Source organism: Ambystoma mexicanum, chromosome 6p (assembly GCF_040938575.1).
Source record: "Ambystoma mexicanum isolate Mex_15411 chromosome 6p, UKY_AmexF1_1, whole genome shotgun sequence".
Lineage (NCBI taxonomy): Eukaryota > Metazoa > Chordata > Amphibia > Caudata > Ambystomatidae > Ambystoma > Ambystoma mexicanum.
Window position 1 is genome coordinate 104200243 of NC_090935.1, and position 20780 is coordinate 104221022.

Genomic DNA, 20780 nt, shown 5'->3' on the forward strand with positions numbered 1-20780 from the left:
TGGCATGGGCTGGTTATGGTTACTTGCCAAAGTGAGCCCTTGATTGGGAGGAGCCACGGCGGCGCTGAGAACCTCTGTAGAAATGGGACTTCTTCCTATATTGGTTCCCTAAGGAGTACAGTGATTTGTACGAGGACGTGACTGGTACGTGGAGCGGTTGTCCTGCCAAGTTCTATTATAACGTCCTTTTTCAGAATGAAAGGAATGGTGCCTTTGTCTTGAGCCACCCTTATCTGAGAGGAACTTCCCTATTACGAAGCTGGAGAAATCCAGTGTCAGCGACGTCCACTGATACTGTGATGGCATGGTCTGCTGCCAATTCGCCATTGTGTAAAATGTCCATCGCCTCTTGGTTCTTGTCGTCCAGCTGAAATGCTAGGAAGCTGCCCAGTTTATACCACAACTAACGATCATATATTGTGAGAATGGCCATTGCGTTTGCAGCCTTGATAGTCGTGGCTGCGGTGTAATGATTTTATTGCCAAAAGCATCCAGGCGTTATCCCACCTTGTCCGGAGGAACGGAGCAGGAAGACAACGAGTTGGCTGGCCTCTTCCTGGCGGCAGTGGAGATAATCAAGTCCAGTGTAGTTTGAGTGCGGAAGCAGGCGGGAGTACTGTCTAGGGCCTGTATTTTTTTTCAAAATCAGTTGTTTTTTTCAATGGCCTTTGTGGCATGTGCCAAGGTGACTAGACCATCCTCCAAACATCCACCAAGACCAGAATGGACGTGACTGATTTTGTCCGCTGCTCTCTACGCTGGTACAAGACACTGCCCTTGTGCTGATCCTCCTCCACTCTGGCCATTAGTTCGCGGAACTCCCCCACTCGTCAGTGTGAGACATATGCGTTGACGCACATCGTCCAGGTGGTCTGGATCTTTGTCTGTCCCTGTGTCTGACAGCTGTTGGGGCCTTGACTGGCATTCAACCCTACTCAGGGATTACAGAGGGTCATCTTCCCTGGTGGGCCCAGGGACATCGGCGAGAAGCCGCTGAGGCGGAACCGGGAATGGTGCCAGTAGCTTTTGGTGCAATGTAACCACCAGTGTAGTCAAGGTGGATAAAATGTCCACTGACATGTCGTCTGTAGAGGCAGTGGTAGAGCTAGATACTGTGGTAGATACTGGTAGCAATGGAACTAAGTACATTAGGGTGAAGTACCGAATTGAAGTCATCATCTGCTATTGCAAAATGGTAGGTACGTTTTTATAAATCCATTATAAGGATTGCCTTATCACATGGAGAACTAGGCTGCGTCCTAGGACGGTGTGTTTTGCGTTGAGGGGAAGAGTGAGGTGACATGACAGCCTCCCCATCCTGTTCCTCCACATTTTCAGAGGAGGAGAGACTTGGCTCCACTATGATGATCCCCATGTTGGTGGGGGTGGCAGAAATGGTTGTCACAATCAATGGTGCAGTGTTCGTAATCATGCAAGAACACACTGTTTTTCCATCGATGGAGTCGTTGAAGGGGGTACCACAGTCGTTAACGCAGTCATTATCGACAAAATCTTCGGCAACGGGGTAGCCTGCTTGCTCATCGTCTCCATCAACATTTTAGTCAGCGGAGCACTGTTGGATGTGTCGATGGCTTTGGCGTGGACGATCTGGAGGAAGACTTGGGTGTCCATGAGGATTTTCTTGGCCCCGATTTTGAATGGCAACGTCGACGGGGTAGATTTTGTTGAAGAACTGGCAGATCTAGCAATCCTGTATTACGTGATGCGGGTAAAGACGGCACAGACAGTCATCGTGATGGTCTTCAATGTAGACATTTTTCAGCCCGCAGAGGGCACAAGCCTTGAACAAGCTCTTCCTCATGAACTCGGCCATGAGGTAGGACCAAACTACATAGACGATAAACATCGAAGATTACCGGTGACAGGAAAGGTTTACGGACTCCATAGCATCGCTGTCAGTGCCGGGTGTCGATGAGTCATCGAAAAGTTTACATTTATCATCGAAAATGTAATAAAAGTCAATTTTTAATGAAGATTACATGAAGAGAGAACATTTGAGGACTCCCAACACGAATGTGCGGTAAAAAAATCTGAAGAATGCTGACAGGGGAGTAGTTAAGAGAGATGTTTCTATTGGCTGTGGCCAGTAAATTGCAAAATGACTGTACTAGAGCACAAAAATGAGTCAATATTTCAGTTTAAGTTTAATTTTATTTTTAAATGTTTTTATTGGCATTTATAGTTAACATTCATCTTTTAGCATCTCAATTTAACATCATTTCTATGCATATATATAAGATCGATTAATATCTTATTTAATTTTGTATCAACAACAACAACCAACAGAAAGTCTTTTACACTAGGATTGTTTTTTTTTTCCCTTTGGGGTGCTTGTCACTGGGGGGCTCCAAGGCATAATGCTCCATTGCGTCTGCTGGGGGCTAGTGAGTGCCGATCCGATGTTCTTGGTTTTGTAAGCCTAGCTTCCAACAGGTCTTAGATGACCCGAAAGTGGGCTTTGTTCATTCATGGTGGCTTGTCATCTGATGGCTGGAACACATCCCAGATCAACGTTTTCCAGGCCTCATATGCAGTGCTCGCATCTTCACCAGCTCTAGACTCCCTGTCACTCCATACTCTAGTCTCAGCCTCTGTCCAGTGCTCCAGTTCCCTGTGCCACCTAGCGTACTGTGGCCCCCCGCAGCTTTCCATGCCATTGCGATGGACCTTTTAGCCAGTATACATGCCATATCCATAGGTTTGACTAGATGCCTGACCCTGCTCATTCTTGGGTAGGCTCCCAGGAGGCATTCTTTTGGTGACCATTCGTAACTTGCCATCCCAGCCTTTCTACAAGTCTGTTCTATTTTATCCCAGAACATTGTACTTTCAGGCACCCCCAAAACATGTGTAACATCCCCGCCCCCTCCGACCCACAACATGGACAAAGTGGGCATGCACTACTATTGAATTTGTCTGTTCTGACTGGTGTCATGTAGGTTCCATACAGGACATTTAGTTGGATCAACCTGAATCAGGCGTTTCTGGAAACTTCCCGGGGGTACATCAGGATTCTCTCCCACTCCCTCACCGTTATGCAGGTTCCCAGGTCAGCCTCCCACCCTTGTTTCAGCACTGCACTTCTGGGGTTGGGCCTGTCCGCCAACTGACTATAGAGCCTGGACACTGGTCGCCATCCATCCCCCAGATTGTGAAGTGACTCTAGTAGCAGACCCGCTGCTGGCTGCTCTGGCCATTCTTTCCACTTCTTCCTTGCTATCTTTCTGATCCTCTAATACCATGGAAACTGGTCTTTGGATAATCCCTCTTTCTCACCCATTGCTTCAAACTCCCCAAACACACCTTCCTCATATGCATCCCCAGGTGTAAATGCTGCATCCTTCCCATTTCCACACAATTGTCAAGTCTGCTTTGTTTGCGCAAACATCAACTGCAATCGGGTTCTCAGGTGAGTAGGAGGGCGCTCGTCCCAGCAGTTTCAGGGCCCTGTTCCAAACCCTCCGACCTAGTGTAACAATCATTGGGACACTACCCAAGCACCCAAATGGGTCCCATAGTATTTATTTTAGGTTAGCAGGCACCACCAGCTGTTTTATCAGTCTTGTTTACGAGGTGGTCTCGTCTGCAAGCCATTTGGCCACAAAGCCAGAGTTGTGCTGCCAGGTAATATCTCTCAAGATCTGGTAGCTGAACCCCTCCCTTCTTGTACGGGAACATGAGTGTAGTTAGGGACAGTCTGCACCTAGTTGAACCCCAGAGGAGCTCCTTTATCAGCTTTTCCAGTAGGCGGAAGAAGGAGGCCGGGATATAGTAGTGGACATTCTGGAAAGAATACTGGAACCTCGGTAAGACGATCATTTTGGTAATGGCAACCCTGCCCATCACCGACAGAGGTAGTGTGGACCAAAATTTCATGGACTTCCTGAGTACCTTAACTGCCAATTCGGTGTTGCCCTCGTGTATCAGATCAGATGTGTGCCAGACATTCACTCCTGGATATCTAAACGATTGCAGCTGCCACCGCAGCCCAATTCCTGGAAGTTCCTCAACCGTTTTCCCAGCCAGTCCTGCCAGTGGAAATATGCAGGATTTCTCCCCGCTAAAAGAGATCCCTGACACTCTTGCAAAGTTCTTCAGAAAGTCCAACACTACTGGCATATTCAGATGTGGATCTTTTAAGTACAGTAACACATCGTCCGCTTATAAAGACACCACATGGTGCACTCCTCCCACTTTGATTCCCGGGTCGAAGAATTGCTTCCTAAGATATACCGCTGTTGGCTCTAGCCCCAGGATTTAAAGCATTGGTGACAATGGGTAGCCCTGTATAGTGCCCCTTTGATTGTCCCATGTTTCTGACACTGTTCTTCCGGTTTTTACCCTGGCCATCAGTGCTTCATAAAGCATCTGGACCCATCCAATGAAATGTTCGCCCAGCCCAAAACCTTTCTGTACAGCAATCAGCCATTCCCAATATATAGAATCAAACGCTTTTATGGCGTCCAGTGAGACTATAGCATGTTGCTCCTGCAAGCCAGTTGTTTGCGCAACTTTGTGTTGGAGCCGTCTCAAGTTTATTGCTGTATTTCGGCCTGGTATAAACCCATTTTGGTCCCCATTCACTATGGTCCCTATGACCCTGGACAGCCTTTTAGCCAATACTGTCGTCAGTATTTTGACGTCATAATTCAACATCGCCAGTGGTCTATTTGAGTCACATGTGTTTGTGGGTTTGCCCGGTTTAGGTATCGGAACTATAAACGTCTCCCTCATGGTTCCCAGCAGGACCTTATCTCTGTATGGTTCCTTGAATACCTTGTGCAAGACCGGGGTCAACTCTGAGCTATATGTCTTGTAGAACTCAGGGGGCAGCCCATCGTTCCTGGGGGTCTTGGCGGTGGTCAGGGACTTGATTGCCTCGCTAATGTCCTCAGCTGTCAAGTCCCCGTCCAACATTTCCTGCTGCGTGTTGTCCAGCGTGGGGAGGCCTATTTCCTCTAGCGTGTCCAATATATCAACCTGGGGCACCAGTGTGTCGTGGCAGTACAATTGGGAATAACATTTCCTGAAAGGTTCTTTAATAGCCGTTTACGTTGTACATACAATCCCTGTTTCATCTTTAATCAGGTGCCTCAGGGTTTCCTTCTTGCACAACCACGACAGCAGCCTACTCGGTTTGTCTCCTTCTGAGTGTGCCCTGGTGGTTTTTGCGATGTAGTCGAACTTCGACAGTCTCGCCCAGGCACTATGGCAACTATCTCTGACAGCCGATAGTTCCAGCTCTGCTTTCCTGGTTTTCTGGGCACCGGCCTCCATCAGTCTAATTTTCTCTTCATCTGCCTCAAGTTCCTTTCTCAGCTGTTGTCTAATTCCCCCTGCACTTGCGATGGCTTCCCATCTCACCACAACTTTCAGTGCCTCCCAGATTGTGCCCCATTTTTCTACGCTCCTCACATTATTGCCAATATATTCGGTCAGCCTGTTCCGGAGTCCTTCCATAAAGGCACCGCCAGTCAGGGCGTTTCCTGGCATGCACCACTGGCGTATGGGCGGTCTAGGGCCACGCATCCTCCAAACCATGAGCAACAGCAAATGATCTGAAATAGACCTGCCCAAATAACTCGCTGATTCTATTTGGGGGAGATGCGTCCTACCAATTAACAAGTTGTCTATCCTAGTGTAAAGACTGTGGGGTGACGAGAAATAAATGAATTCCTTGCTTCCCAGGTGCAGCTCTCTCAAAACCTCTGCTAGGTCCAGGTTTTCCATTGCTGCATTCAGGGGCGATGGGTGAACCCCTACCCCACGTGGCGGCTAACTAGATCTTTGCAGAGTGGGATTGCAAACACAATTAAAATCTCCCCCCCAGATAAAGAAGCAGTCACGGAAAGGGGCCAATTTCGTGCTCAGCCCATTCAGGTACGCTGAGGTTTGCAGTTAAGAAGGTAGGAGTTGACTATGCAGACCTCCAGCTGCTCAATACTACCCCTGATTATTAGGTATCTCCCTTCTGCATTTGCTTCTATCGACAGTAGGCGGATGGGTACTGCCCTGTAGATCCACGTATATACACTACGTGCATACTTGGGAGTATGTAGCACCAAAACCATGCCCACCCCAGAGCCCTCCCACATTGTTATTGCTTTCAGCGTTGAGGTGCGTCTCTTGCAATAAAGCTATGGAGACATTCTTCTTCTGTAGGAACGACTTGATCCGGTTCCTACGCATATAGGTGCCCATCCCCCTGACGTTCCAAGCCAGTATTCTTAAGTCAACTGCCATCTTTGTGTGACTTAGGCCCCCCTTCACCCACACTCATGTTGCTCCCGCCAAGCCTTCGCCACCATTCTGCTCTTGAGCTTGCCCCCCATGTTACCCATGTAGAGCACCCATGAACTTGTTACATCCAATACTGTGAAGACTGTATAACATTTCAAACAATAAACTAAACTTAACCCCTCTGTATCCAGAGGTTGCATTATGCTGGCAACGCTCAGGTGCCCCTGCTCCGTCTTGGCCCATCCAGGACATCGGGGCAGATTATGGTGCATCAGCAACATGCTGGCACCAGTCCTTTCACAGGGGAGTGCCTGCTAGCTCAGGCCAGGTGGCTCCGCAGTTCTCCCATACACCATGAAGTCTGTATTTCTGTTACAGTAGTTTGGAGTGTCTATGAAAGCACTCCCCAACAATTAATTCTTCAAGTTCCCATGGTCGCCAGGTGTTTTTTCTCCCCACCCGTTTCGATGATTCAGGTTGTGTGACAGCTTCTTCTCCCTCTGCCATGTTGTTATGCTCCAGCCACATGGTGGCCGCGGCCGGGTATGCCAGAAAAATAGCTCTCCCTTTGTATAACACTTTGAGCCTTGATGGGTACATCAGCATGTACTTGTGGTTTAGTTGGCGCAACCTGGCCTTGACCGGGACAAAGGAGTTTCACGCTCTCTGCACTGCTGGAGTAAAGTCCAGATATACTGCGATTTTTGAGTTGTCTCTTCTAATCTCACCTCCTTCGCGTGAGTGGCACAATATGACTTCCCTGTCTTGGAAGTTTAAGATTCTTGCAATCATCGGGTGGGGGTGTGATCCAGGTGGTGGTTCTTTTGCAAGCACCTGTGGGCCCTCTCCACAGCAAACCCCTGTGAAAGGCGGCCGGGACCTATCTCCTGTTATAGTAGGGTTTCTACAAAGTTTGTGGGGTTGGGACCTTCCATCCCTTCCGGAATCCCAAGTAAGCGCACATTATTGCGTCTGGAGCGCCCTTCCACATCCTCTTCTCTCTTTTCCAGGACCCTTTTTCTCCTCTCTAGCTCCTGTACCCTGCTCTGGATATCTTTCAGTGTTTCCGTTGTTTCCCGCTGACCAGCTTGCATGATGGTTACATGCTCCGCAAGGTTGCATATGTCCTGACGCTTCAGTTGCATGTCCATTTTGACCTATTCTATTTTGGTGTCAATAAAGGTATGCAGCCCTGCTATAGCTTCGAGTACCTGCTTGTCTTTGTTGTTTTCATTGGAAGCCCTTTTATCAGTGCAGGCCGCGTTAGAGTTCTGCGTTTGGTCCCGCGGTTTGGCTGCAGCGCAGGATTCCATGATGGTGGATATATTCTTCTTGCTGGTTGGGGACATAACCACTTGTGGTAACCCTGAGATGTGCGAGCCCACTGGGTTAGTGTTATGTCTTGTGGTGCCCAGGGAGCGTTCTCCCTTGGCGCCGTGTTTCAGTGTCCTTGGTTGTGTTCCCTGGTGTCTGCTCACTCCTCAGCTGAACTTCCACCCAAGCCACTTCCCCAGGCTTCACTTAATGTTGCGCTGTTTCAGTGCAGTGACTTGCTCGCCTCGTGTTCAATTGTTCCGGGAATCACAGGATTTGAGGTGCCGGTGTGAGCAACGTTTCCTCAATTTGCGTGTTGCCTTTTGTTAGTACCCTGGCTGTCTGATAGGGCTTTCGTGCAACTGCAGCACGCATTGCAATCTCAGCGTATTGGGTGCGCAAACAGCACTGTCACACCTGCACTTCACAGGCTCTCGTGCTATCCGTTAAGTGACAGCCGCTGGATTCCAACTGTCTGCACATGAATTGTTGGTAGCCGCCTCAGCTCTGGCGACTGATTTTGCAGTCCTTTTCTGATCACACTACTAGTTGTGGTATTTTTGAGAGTGGTGTTGGTGTCCCCACGTTAGACAGGGGCCGGCGCAGGGTAGTGTTTAATGCCTATTCCTTCTGCTCGCTCTGTATTTACTTTGTTTCATAGGTTCCTAATGCAGTTCAGCAATGCACTCTGAATGGCATGTCCCACCAAGGAAATATGTGCATACTCAATCATTCGCCACAGTGGGGGCTGCCGTGTGTTTCCTCCCCATGCCGCCGCAATGTTAGCTCCCACAGCAGTGGGTTTTACCTTCCATGTCCCATGCCTCCTTCACCTGTGCCACTCCACTGCTTATAAGGGCCTTCCGTGTCCTTTTACAGCAGCGCTGTGTGTTACCCAACGGCCGATGTTCCTGCCGTCATCGCATCCCCCGTTTATACCCGAGGATCGCTCCTTGATTCGCCCGAACAACTTTGTTCCCCCTGTCCTGCACCAGCCACGGGATGTTGTGCTCGGCATCCCTCACTGTGTTATTGGCCGCCGGCTCCTCAGGTAGTTCTACTGTAGTTAGGGCTCTTCCTTCGTTCGCTCTCCGGGTGGTTTGCGAGGCTTACAGTTTGCGCTGGTCTGTCAGGCTTCTTCTGGGCCTTTGCATCTTCCGCCGGGTCGGGCGTGGGGTTCGACCTCAATCCACACCCCGCTGGACCTGTATGCAAGTTGCACTGGCCTCCGGCACCCCAGACACTTGCATTCTACACAGCCAAGTGCGATTTGGGTGCTACACCTGACACCTTGTCCGCATTCAACATTGATGCTGCAGAGCATGATCTCTCCCACCTCTCGGCTTCCTTCAGGCCGCAGTGCCGCCAGCCATTTTGTTTACCTCGGGGCAGAGGGTTGCGAGCTCCGTTACACAGGATGCAGGCCCCGATTTTCTTCGGTCTTTCTCCGGTGGGAGGTAGGATTCCTTCCTCTGTGGGTATATGCTTGTTTTTACGCTATTAGCATTTGTCTCTGTACGTTTGAAGGATCTTGGTCAGGATCTGAATGGGAGCACCGTCCATGCAGGTCTCTACACCATGAGTTCCAGCCACGCCCCCTTCAGCTTAAGTTTAAACTACTCTTCCCTGGTGCTCTTCCTTCATATTGTGTTCCCTTTGTCTTTGTTTTGATCATAGTTATGGAGGGAGGGGCCACATACATAATTCATGTGGGACGTTACTAGACTCCCTGAGTGATTCTTGATTTTTGACACTGAGACTACTGTGCTCTTCACTCTGGTTAATTGGAGACTGTTTCACCAGTATATTGCAGCTTCAGCGAATAACGTATTGTGAACTTGTCGCAATACTTACACATGAAAGCTAGCTAATGACTGGTCATATTGGGATAATGACATGGAATGTGAATGGTCAGTAAAGTCCTCTTAAGAGGAAAAATTCACGATTAGGATTAAGAGGCTGACTGCAGATGTTGCTCTGCACACAACCACTATCTGATTCACAGAACAGAATTATGTTCTGAGTAGGCCTTGGGACTAGCATTATCTAATTGCTTTGTTGAAAAGCTTAGAGGTACTGATGTACTGTTTCACAATAATCTATAGTACTTAGTGGGTGAGCGAGTGATAGACCCATGGGGCAGATTTATATTAGCTTTACTTATGTTAGAAGGCATTGCGCTAGTATTAGGGATTATGTATGGTTCAAATGACTCCCATCAAGATTTATAAAAATATACCTTCCATTTTGGAATAGCAGATGATGACTTCAATTCGGTACTTGACCCCAATGTATTTGGCCCCATTGCCTGGGAGACCAAGAACCCAGTACAGGAATAATTTAATTGATGTGGTCTTATAACTTGGTAGATGTCTAGAGATTGCTCAATCCTGGAGGGAGAGAATAAAGCAATCCCCCCTGCATCAGGGGCGTAGAGGGTCAGTAATGGTCGGCCAGACAGAGGCTTGGTTATCGGCACTGTATGCCCAATGAAGAAGTGGGGATAGCTGTTAAGATGGATTTCTGAACTCTGACCTGGAGGGGCAGAGGTTCATAAGGCCAACCTAGTTTCTTGGAACAGGGTAACCTCTGGACAAGCCAGACCAATCAGGGTAGCTATGGCAGGCGGTCAAGACTAAGTCTCAAGAGGGGTGAGGGTGACTGAAAGACCTCAATGAGCACACAAAGCAAGGACACTTACAAATTACTGCAGACAGGGGATATATTAAAAATATACACAGATTTATTACAAGGCCTTTGTAATATAGATCATAGCAAAGAATCACAATAATACTGAAGTAAACCAACACATCAACACGATATATATACAAGACCAGAGGGGTCTAACGGATTAGAAAGCACAACATATGTAGACCACCTAGGTGGGGAGGAAAACAGGCAGTGCAAGTAATCTTTAGACCCAGTTCCACATCAAGAATACACCTAACTAAAAGTCAGTCCAAGCCCTACCAAGAGAGGAATATTATGCTCAATAGTACATGCACATGTTTGTGCCACTGGACAAAATACGGTCTCTTTAAGGGTTGCTAGCAGATCAGGACGGCGGGTAAGGTCGATGAAGAACAAGCTCCCACTATTCAAGCAGGACCTCCACTTGCGGCAGAGGCAGGTTGAGAGTGAGGGATAGGGTCGCTATTTCGCAACAGCGGTAGACAAGAAGTGGGCTCCTGCGCTAGGGGCCACCGGTTGGGGTATGGACTACTCACCGGTCCCCGACGCAGGCAGACCCAGACTTCGCCAGTTCAGTCCACTTCGCTGGCAGGATCAGATGCGACAATCAGGACGTCTCGACACCATGTAGTTTCCGCGGTAGCAGGCTTCAGGGTCAAGAGGGTCTCAAGTGCCGCGAACTTGCACAGGTCATTGCCACAGAAGGGCAACATGGTAATCGCGTTTACTCCAGTCCGGGCGCACTCGTCTCACCTCAGACCCGGGAATGGCAAGTCTACGAAATCCAGTGCGAGGGTGCCGTGGAAAAAGAGTAAGCAGTATACCAAGTTTCGTGGGCTTCCTCGAAACCATGGCGGTGACAAAGCAAACGTCCTGTGCAAGCTGGTCAGCCCACTGGTTGACCCAGGGACACTTCCGAAGAGGCTTACTTGCAGGGTTTGATGAAGGTGCCAAGAATAGTTGGTCCCACTATTCCAATGGGTCGAAGCGCCTTCTCAGACCTTCTAGGACGATCAGATGCAGAGGGGTCTCGCAGGACAACAGCGGGCTCTGGGTACCAAACCTTCCAAGGGGTCACCAGCGGTTCCTTGACTCGGCTTCTTGTTGCAGGATACTTGGCTCCTTATCCTTTGTACGTGTGAACTCAGGAGATTGACATGGTAGTGGTGTTTTCGGCCTCCTCTTACCCAAAGTTCCCTTCGCGCCAAAACAGAGAGGACCCAATGGGAGATCTGCTCACAAACACTCACTCCATACGTGGACCAATCACAGACCACAGTGGTCCCAGGCATTCAGGACACTCCAGACTCTCTGGCACCCAGGATGGGTATTGGGAACAGACATCCCAGCCCACATCCTGGAGGCACACACACAAGGCATGCAGAAGCCCGCAAAAGCTTTGGGTTTCGCGGGAAAGTGCATGACCAAATAAGGACTGACCCGGGTCGGCTCGACCTGGGGAAGGTGAAGGGGCAAGATGGCCAAAGGACAGGACAAAGACCTCGTGGCATGGCCATTATGGAGCCAGGCCACCTATTCTTGCCAAACGCGGTAAGCGCGGATAACATGGCAAAAAAGGGTTCAAAACATAAGATAAACGATAGCTGCCAACAATCCGGTCCGTGACACATCTGCACAGTTCATAATAAGTCTAGCAAGTTTTTCTAGGGCCTTTGGAATGACTAGAGACCCAAGGGTGCGGTAAAGTAAGTTACATTGCACTCTTGTTTCATGTTGCACAAAAGCTGCAACATGAGGAAAGGACTAAGGGAAACAAAGTCTCCCAGTACTGACTGTTTTAAGGGCATGTCAGTTTCCCCATAAGAAGTGAGCGAAAGCCCAGAGGAGTGCGGCGGAGGGCTGCGCGTCTCTGGCAAAGGTTAGATCAGGGTGTAAAACAGCAGCAAAAAGTTTGGGGGTTGACACATGGAGGGAAAATTACATTCTAATATGAAATCTTTCCTAACAATAGCTATCCATACAACTTTTCCTGTTTCTATTTCTACTGCGGTGACACGGTAACCGGACATCACATGGGGGCTTGGGTGGAATGGGGAAGTAGGGGGTGTGGGGGTCCTGAGGCTGTGGCACAAAAATGATGACAGCACCTGGGTAAGGGGTGCGAGTGGCTGGCTTGCGGAACAGACTTAGACACTGGCTGTACCCGGCCACGGTACCAGCAACCTGTTTGGCTGAGGGCCCTTCCAAGGGTGTGAAAACTCGTTTTGACTGCAAGTCCACAACTCAGTCTCTTGCATGGCTCTCTTCCTCAACATTTCATCACTTTTCAATTAAATAGGACACAGTTGTGGCATGGCTACAGAGCCATGTAATAGGCTGTGACTCGCCGAGCTTCTGTGATCTGTCCATGAGATGCTGCAAAATATGATGTTATAGACAAGCCTCATGCAAACAGACCGCGACGTTGCCTGCATACATTGTGTGAGCACAGCTGGGTGAAGAGCGAACAGTTGTGGCGTCCCACGGAAGAAACGGCAGCTGAAAGGAGACTGCCACGCTGTCCATGAATATTAACCCCGAAATGGCGGCTGCGAACAAAGGGCACTTCGCAGACAGCTGATGTGCCGGAGCAGAATTGGAATCCAGCATAGATGCCAGGAGCCTAAAAGCAGGAGAAGTAACCAATTCACCACTGTAGGAGCAAGCACGGGGGCCTGGTGCAGTGCAGCAGCAAGTGAAGAGCAGCGCGGATAATGCAGTGATACTCGAGCAACATTCCAGGAGGAACAGGACGTTGTATCATCGGCTGCAGACCCAAGATCCTGAGACAGTCCCATGGTGGGAAGCAGATCCAGAGACGGAGGTGTATGCAGGGAAAGCACGAACATTAAAGGCTAAGCAGAACCCCACTGAGGCGACCTGGGCAGAGGGAAGACAGCGGCGAGTGAGCTGAGACCCCGCAGTGTAGCGAATGTAGGCAGCCGCACAGTGGCATGGGCACAATGAGCCAGACGTTGGATTGCCACGGCAACTCATCTAACATGAGAGTGGGAGCAAAGACTGCGCATTCCGGATGTCGGGACCAGAGACTGCCAGAAGCTAGCAACATCCCCTGCACCTGGTTGCAGTGAGGATACGCCCCAGGGCTGATTAGGTTGTTGTGCGCTGTGACACACACCCAGCTGTTCCACCAGACACGCTCTCAGTGCCCGTGAGCAGCAAGCAGGACTAGGGAGCAAGCCAAAAAGCGGACTGTACACAGTGAAAAATTGACCATAACAAGAGCCACATGCAGAGACATTAATCCAGAACGATAGCGGAGAGTGTTATGCAGGGATGAAAGGCCTGGGTATAGCAGGCACGTTATGAACAAGACAACATCCAAGCAACATGGAAAGGAATGGGTGAGTGCAATGCCCGAGGCCCTGAAGAATACAGAGACTATGCGTCCAGAAATGTATGATGAACAGCTGGGAAATGACACGCTGCTGAGGGTGCCAAACGTGGCTGTGCTGGGGCTCTGGCTGAACATTACGTACTCACCTGCGGACAAGGTAAGAGTGTCCAAGTGTGTCTGTGAAGTGGCGCCGAAATAGAGGGTGACAGAGAGCTGCGCCCAGAGGACTGCACAACCCCCCCCCTGCAGTGACTGCAATTGGCGCTATATACGCAAGTACGAGGGTCTCCTTGGGGGCGAAGGAGAGACGGCACAGCGCTATTGCTAAGAATGTATAAGGCAAAGAGTCTGAGGCTGGGAGTACAAGAGCAGTGAGGCCCCAGAACCGTGTGAGGCTGCAGGACTGACCATACTTTGCTGCGCTTCCAAAGGAGCTGGCCATAAAAGTGAGACACTATAGGAGCTGGGCTGCGGAGAATACGGCAAGTCACAACATAAAGAGCAACACCTGGTAAGCCTGAAGCTAAAAGGGCCAAGACATTCTGCATCCATAGATACTAATTGGAAGCCAAAAGGACCAGAGCAGAGAACTATCGGAGGCCTGGGACAAAAACAAACACTACGGACACAGACTGTAGCAGGGTTTTGCGGAGGATAGCCACACACGGACGTGGGCCTACAACAGTGTTGCGCAACGGTAGCAGGGCGCATTGGCTGGCAGGTGCTCAATAATTAGGCGCTATCAGGCCACTAAGCATAACTCAGACAAAGGAACCCTGTGGTACCCGTTCAGTGGATGAAGGCCACGCCAACAAACGCTTCAGGTACCTCCAGAAAGAAGATGTGGGGACAAGACGCTGCTCACCCGCTGCTCAAAATGCCGGAGAGAAAGTAAAGAAGACAACTAATACAGAGAAGCAGTGGCAAACATGACATCTAAGAACCAGAAAGGCAAATGGAAACAACTCAACCTAGAGGCATGCACTAAAACCGTACCCACGATAGAGGGTCCTCCCTAAGCGACATCAACGCCTTCTAAGGAACAGAGGCTAGCTGAGGGAGAACAACAGATTCTGGCGGCCACAGCATCATTGAAGGAGTCTTTGGAGGACAAAATAGAAGCAGTCAGTATTGATGTGAACCTGCTGAGGCAGGATATGAGGGCCCTTGCTGAATGCAGAGGTACTCTGGAAAAATCAGTTAGAGAGGGGATGGCCTACAGTTACACACATAGATGGGATACCAAATACGACAAGGTGGACAGGAGAACGGGAACCATGTCAGAAGACCTTAAAATAGGGACCTGGAATGTGCGCAGCCTGATCAGCTATATAAAGAGGAACAGGGTGATGACATATCTTAAGCAACAAAAAATATACATATCCCTCTTGCAGGAAACTCATCTAACAAAAGACAGACAAGACACCTTGACACGTAAGTGGGGAGGGGTGACCGTAGGCTCAACATACTCAGCATATGCTAGAGGAGTCCTCACCGGGGTGGCGCCATCAGTTCCATTCAGGATCCTTCAGACCTTCTTGGACACAGATGGCAGAATGACAATATTATGGGGATTGTTGGAAAACAAGGAAATATGTGACATAAATAGGTATGCCCCTAATCAAGACAAAGCAGCATATTTTAGATCTGTATATTCTAAGGTAGGCCCATACAGGGAAAGTGCGCTGATGGGGAGGGGATTTCAATTGTACGAAGGACCCAGCGATAGATACGCTCATCCAGGCCCCGCAGCTAAGGCGTTAAACACATTTTTACAAGCATTCCAGTTGACTGATGTCTGGAGGACATTGCACCCGCAAGATAGAATATATTCCCAATATACTGCACTCATGGACCTTTACACAAGGCTAGATTATGTGTTTGTGGGGGAGGAAAATCTGGGACAGTTCACAAGGGCTGAATATAAAGCTAGGGTCATCTCGGACCATGCTCCTTTGGTGATCACATGGTAGATACTTCCACCCGAGCCAGGATTCCAATGTGGAGACTCAGGGTCGAGGCACTCAAGGATACAGGGTTGCGAGAACATTTGAGAGGGGAGGTAAGAGAATATTTTGAGATAAATGCTGGCAGTGTGAAATCCGCAGGTGCACTGTGGGAGGCATTCAAGGTAGTAAAGCCATAGTGAAGTCGAAAGGGATACAAGATGTCATTTTACGAGATTTACAACAGGCAGAAAGTACGCTGGGAGCCATAGCGCAGGCAGGAGTGCGGTCCGTTGAAGAGGCACAGGAGGTGACCCGTTGACAGCAAAAATGCAGAGGACACTGGGTTCGGTTAGGCAACTTAAGCTACAGAAAATACATTAAAAGGCAACACACGGAAGGGGATAAAACAGGGAGGTTACTAATCTGGCTCTATAAAAGCAAGAGTAAACAAGAGATGGTCAGAGCAATTTGGGAAATGATGGAGAGTTGTGTGAGACACAAGGGGTGAATAAATGTTTTCAAGATTACTATAAGAAACTGTATGCGGAAACCTCACGTCAGAGGTACAGGAAGCGTTGTCAGAGATTAACCTACCCAAGCTAAACAAGGAAGAGAGAGATAGACTGGAGGTCCCCATCACAATTGCAGAGTTAGAACAGGTGATCAAGGAACTACAGACCAGCAAAGTCCCAGGAGCAGACGGGCTTCCTATGGAATGCTACAGAGAATACAGAAAGGAAATCCTGTCCCCACTGCTAGCAATGCTCAACGAAGCACTAGACACAGACAAGTTGCCCGAATCCTTGCATGAGTCAATAATTGTCCCCCTCCTTAAACCGAACAAGCTGGACACAGACTGCGGCTCGTATAGGCCTCTTTTGTTACTGAGCCAAGATGGGAAGATTCCCACAGTAGTAATGGCTGAAACAAGCCATAGCCAAGTTGAAACACCCAGACCAGACAGGTATGTCCCACATAGAAATATTATCAACAACCTGCGCAGATTGCAACATGTAATAGACTGCGCCCAAGCCAAAGCACAGCAATCTGTAGTGGCGTTGCTTGACACAGTCAAGGCGTTCGACTCTGTCAGATGGTCTTGGCTGTTAGCGGTGTTGGAAAGGTTTGGTATTGGGCACACATACATCAAATGGGTGAGATTGCTGTATAACGAACCAATAGCTAGGGTCAAGAAGGGCACCATCATCTCAGAACAGTGGCAGTTGAGCAAGGGAACAAGGCAAGGCTCCCTGTGTTCCCCTGTGCTGTTCATCTTACTCCTGGCTGCGTATATACGCTGGGAGGCCATCGATGGGCTGCCAGTGTTACCAATCAGATGGGAGATAGACACATTCCGGCTTCTGGGGGTAGACATCAGTCATGATCCAATGACAGAGCACATGCAGAAGACGGTAAAAGCCATAATAAAAACTGAGAACTCCATGGCTTTCTGGGCCAGACTGCCATTGGCCATGATGGGACGAGCAGCGTTGCTAAAGATGGTGGTGTTGCCAAGGCACTGTCATTTTTATTGCAAATGTCCCATTCAGGATACAAAAACGTTTTTTCAGTAAACTGCATAGCATATGCAGGAGCTTCTTATGGCATAACTGACGGTGTAGGGTGGCATTGTGAAAGCTCCAAAATCCATGTGAACAAGGGGGTATGCAATTACCAAATTTGAGGTATATTTCGTGGCTAGCCAGTTGCAGTTCGTAGCACAATGGTTGTCGAATGAGCAAACACCCGAATTTCAGTTGTTGCGTACAATGTGCACCCTGTTCTTCTTGAACAAAGTGATGTGGATAACCAATCCACGTATAGCTTGCTTGCCATTTTTGCTGCGACTGGGTTGTGCGATGTGGCACATGGCCTGCCACTTAATGGGGAACCAAACACTGTATTCCCCGCAGATCCCGCTGGTCACGCTCAAGGGGGTGGATGAACAACTGTGGCTAAATGTGCATAGCTACTGGGAACCCAAGGGAGTGGCGACGGTAGGAGATGTAATGAGAGAAGGGGTACCTAAAGATTTCGAAGAACTGACAGGGGACACAGGAGTACATCAAGGCAACACCTCACATACTCCTGTCTGCTGAGGACCCTCAGACGTAGATGGCCAGAAGCCAAAGTGCCCTTGATATTGGAAGAGAGCATAGAGACATTTTATGATGTGTCTGAAGGCGGACACAAAGTCTCGCGTATATATGAGCTATTGATGACCAAAATGGGGAAAGAGCTGGGGCAATTAAAGCAGGATCAGGAGGCAGAACTACAAGAACCAATATCAGAAGCAATGTTGACTAGAGCTATGGTGTACCGTAAGAAGGTATTGTTACACTCACCTGGTATCCACAGGGACGCCACCCAGCCGGGTTACTCGCTGGTATGCTGCTCAGCTTTGCCCTGATGAGGTCTGCGGGGAAGGTTCTGCCTGAAAATACAGGAGGACTGTGTTGAAGACTGACCGACTGGGTTAAGTATCCTCCCTCCACCCCCGTATGATTTCAGTCCCTCTGGCGCCCTCGCCTCACCTTGTGATTGAATTAGGCGTGCTCTCCGTCCTGCCTTCTTTGGAGGGGCGTGTTGTCTTTCATGGGCGAGTGTGGTCCAGTTACTTCACTGACGCCGGCCCGTTTGATATTGTTCAGGTAGGTCTTATTGCTGTTCTTCAGTTCTGTTGCTAACCTGCATGCCTTTCTTTGTTTAAAATGTCTCTTTTTTCTCCTTTAGGTATGCGGAGCTTCAACGCGGCAAACTGGCTTGGTTGAGCCCCGCTGGTAAATGTTGGCGCATTAAGAGCGCTATGATGCGGTAAGTAAGCGCTATGCGCAGCGCTGCGAAGTCTTGCCTTTGCTAAACTGTCTTTTCCTTCCTTGTAGGTCACAGTGTTCTTCAGCACGAGAGTAATGTCCGGAGTGGTGCCAGCCGAGAGGCGACCAGCCAGGTAAGCCTTTTGAGCAGTTCGTAATTTGTAAATGTCTCTACTGCTTTCTTTAATGTTGCCTCTATCTTCCTCTTTCAGGTCGTTCTGTCCGGGAGGCGTGCAGATTCGAGGAAGCTGTCCTCAGTAGCTGCGAGTCTTTAAAGATGAAGACTGCAGGTAAGATGCTGCTGCTAATGATGTTCCTTTTGTCTCATTGCAGGTTCTGCTTCCCCAAGGTTCGAGGGAATAGCTGGACACAGTGAGCTTCACGTTGCAAGCTGCAAAGTAACGCAAAGCGTGTTGTCTTGCTCGGGTGTGGGTTAAACAGCCCCAATAAAATGGTCCAGGAAAAGTAGTCCCTAGGCTACCACACCCAAAACTCTAGACAGCATAGCATGGTTCTTAGGAACCAAGCAATGTGGATGCCTCCATGTTGGCTGACAATAATAAAGTAGTTCCCAAGCACATTATTTATTCATGGTGTATGAATCTGGTGCCTCCAGGCAGTTGATCGCAGACCTGACCAGCTCTGTACAGGGAACCAAAAACCTAGAGAATGTACCCGTACAAGGTGGTGCTGATACCAGGGGAGAAGACATAGAATAATGGGAGTGGAGGTAGAATTATGTAGGGGGAGTTGGGAAGGAAGGGGTGCAGACTGCCAAAAATTGAAAAGTAATGCACTATAAATGTTTATATATGTCTGGAAATTACTTTTGTTATTCAAAATAAAAATTGGTAAAAAAAAAAGTAAGACACAGTCAAATAGAGGAAATTTAAGTGGTGGGAAATCAAAACTATGAAGGTGTATCTTGAAGTAGGTCGAATTCCGAGAGGTTTAAGAATATCTCTATTCCCATCATTTGAAGATGATATAGAAGCGCTAAATGATTGGGAACAATTATTGATCAACACTTCAAAAGAGATTAAGGTACGAGTCATTAACCCGTCAGCCAAAATACATGCAAGGACACTCAAAGAAATAGCTGACATCAAAACTCTTATTGAAACTTTGAATCTCCCAGAAATTACTTTTAAAAATTACCAAATCCTAGATGAATACCTACTGAACTATGCCATGGAGCTAAAACAAAAGAAACAGAAAAAATGTATTAGAGACGAAAATGATTGCACATATAAACGCATCTCTACCTTTCAGAAAAGACATGACTTTAAACCATTTACAAGACCGGATAAAACCAAATCCACAATACCTGCGGCCTATCAGCCTCTGCATTGTCTGATGCTGAATCAACAAGTGGCAGGGAGGTAGAATTAGAAGTCTATGGGCCTCATTACGAGGTTGGAGGTAGCCAAGTATTTGTGTTATTTTTAGGAAAACCTACACCTAAAAGGAAATCTCTCCAGAATATAACTTAAAAGTTAACCTGCTTTTGAGCAATCATAACAAAGGGTGAGCAATAATCAGAAATTGTTAATTAAATATTGGTGAAGACATAATGAAAGCACACACACGTGCTCTTAATGGTACAACTTTATCATTTTTTTTAAATAGTGCCTATTTGTTTTTCTTTTTCATTTCTTTAGATACATGTAAAATAATTGCCAGACAATGGGCCTCATTACGACTTTGGAGGCAGCCATGCCCTTAATAAGGGCATGGCTGCCTCCAAAATCGTGTCTGGGTCCGGGTTCCCTGAATAGGGAAATACCGGGCTATTCCGACTTTGGAGGACCCGGTATTTCCTCCTTCAAGAAGCCCGGACCAGGTCCTTCCCCATTCCCATTCGAGCCCCCAAAGGGTTCAATGGGAATGGGGAAGGAGCTAACAACGGACCTGTTGTTAGATCCCTGGTCCCCTCACAGGACCCGCTCTGGAAGTCTGGTAAAACCAGATGTCCAGAGCGGGTCCCGCGAGAGTACCTCGTAATAGGGCAGAATGGGATTAACGCCACTGGCACCATTACTGGTGCCGTTAATCTCATTCCGCTCACCTCGTAATGAGGCCCAATACCTCCTGATGACCTACTAGAAGGATAGTGGAGAAACGCGTGTTGAGGTTATGTAATAATTCTAAGGCCATGTATACTATTGTGCCTGTCCTTTTCTCTTTTGATGACATAATCAACTGATGATCTACTCAAGTGGATACAATTACATTTTTCTTTTCTCACCCAACTGTTTCAAACTTGCATTCTTAAAGGATGATAGTTCGCGCAATCTTTATATGCCCCACCTTTCCTTTACCAGATGATTGGTCAGTATTGGGCAGGCACAATACAGGGATAGGACCGCTGATGACTATATGTATTAAATACTT

General features: G+C 48.4%; 1 protein-coding gene across 1 annotated transcript in view; it reads right to left on the reverse strand.

Moving 5' to 3' along the window:
• LOC138511247 (receptor-type tyrosine-protein phosphatase kappa-like) overlaps positions 1-20780 on the reverse strand; it is a 1445374-nt gene that overhangs the window by 88167 nt on the left and 1336427 nt on the right. The window lies entirely within an intron of this gene.